This window comes from Juglans regia, chromosome 9 (genome assembly GCF_001411555.2).
Source record: "Juglans regia cultivar Chandler chromosome 9, Walnut 2.0, whole genome shotgun sequence".
Classification (NCBI taxonomy): Eukaryota; Viridiplantae; Streptophyta; class Magnoliopsida; order Fagales; family Juglandaceae; genus Juglans; species Juglans regia.
The window spans coordinates 11,386,240-11,388,126 of NC_049909.1; the positions used below are offsets into that span (position 1 = coordinate 11,386,240).

Here is a 1,887-nt window from a genome sequence, read left to right on the forward strand (position 1 = left end):
CTCTCTCTCTCTCTCTCTCTCTCTCTCTCTCTCTCTCTCTGTATATATATACACACATTGATCAATGACTGATCAAGCTGCATATATATTTTTGAGACATCTTCCCCATTAATTAAGGAGAATATGATCTTCTCCATTACACTTGAGATTAATGGATTTTTATGATTCAACAATATCATCTTTGTGATTTTGAAGTTTCCTTATACTGGTATTCTATATATTTCGATTGTTTCCAATGATATAATGGGCAAAGGGTTAACGGTAGTTTATTGTTTGGAAATGTTTGGAATTTGGTTTTTAGTCCAACAAATCATCCAAAATGAATACCCGACATAGGCCTACTCGTGCTCTACCTTCTTCGTCCTTGGTAAGGATGGCGATCAGAATCTCCAGAGCAAGGTGGTTCTCTTTCTTGAGAAGAGTATTCCACTATCAAAATGAATCAAGATCTGATCTTAGCTTGAATCCTTTCAATTCAAGCACTTGGATGTTGATGGAATTTTTTGTTTTGGTGATTCAAATAAGCATCATAACATCTACTATAACCATTTTCAAGGAGAAGCCTGTGTGGCCAATGAGAATATGGATTATTGGTTATAATATTGGATGTGTTCTTAGTCTATTTCTACTCTACGGCCGCTACCGGCGCCATCTCAATCATAGAGATGGTTTTGGCCTTTCTGATGTGGAACAGCAGAGGGGCAGTGAAGAATCTAGGTATGCTAGCTTTACATACAGTTCGCCCCTTCAATTTCTATGATTCATTTCTATTTTTCTCTTAAACAAAATCATTGGTTTCCATGCGTTGTACTAATAGTGACAACTCATCTTTTGGGATCATTACATTGATTTGTGAGCTAGTTATAAAACATCATGCAACTAGTTATTGAGGATAAGTCTTTGATTTTGTTCTTTGGGTGGAATTATTGACGAATTATGCAAACAGCTTAGTAGTGATGAACCCTTAGTGATATGATAAAAGCCTCAAGTTATAACAAATAACTTCAAATCATTATTCGATAAATATGGTTGGTGGTCACTATATTTTGTACTAGGCCACCTTAGAGTTTTATATTGGCAGCAATATTTAAATGATGAAAAACAAGATACAAACTCATGAATTGCCTGCTTTTAATTTTTTTTCACACACAAACAAGTTTCCATAAATTTAGTGGAAGTGTTATAGAGAGTTTTTGACAATTCAAGTGCTTTTCGAAGCCTTCTAATTGATTGCTACAATGGATACAGGATCTCATATCTAATGAACAAATGTCGAACTTCACTAGAAGGCTTCTTTGCATTATGGTTTGTAATGGGTAATGTTTGGGTATTTGACAATCGATTTGGGTCATTCCATCGAGCCCCAAAATTACATGTGCTATGCATCTCCCTGCTAGCTTGGAATGCAATTTGCTATTCATTTCCATTCCTACTATCTTTGCTGCTATGTTGTTGCATGCCAACGATTAGCAACCTTGTCGGATACAACATGAATGCTGGGTCAATTGATAGAGGAGCATCTGAGGAGGAAATTTCTCAGCTTCCCAGCATCCGACCTTGCAAATGATCATCCAGTAAGTCTCATTTCTTTCAACTTACACTTACAGATAAGCTAATATATTTCATAGGACATAACAAATTTAGTAGATTCTAAGTCAATCTGTAATATATTGGCGTGTTGAAAGTTGAAGTGCTAATGAGATTGTCGTGTTTTCTTTGTGTTTGTGGTGGGAATGATAGGAATGCTGCATTTGCATAACCAAATACACGGACAGGGAAGAATTAAGGAGGTTGCCATGTTCCCATGTCTTCCACCTCAAATGCATAGATCAATGGCTCCAAATTACATCTTTTTGTCCTCTTTGTAAACAAGAGCTAGGGAGGTAG

The 1,887-nt window shown here is 36.3% G+C and overlaps 1 pseudogene; it reads left to right on the top strand.

The window, feature by feature from the left end:
• The first annotated feature begins 319 nt into the window (after nucleotides 1-319).
• On the top strand, nucleotides 320-1,887 carry LOC109010288 (annotated as a pseudogene).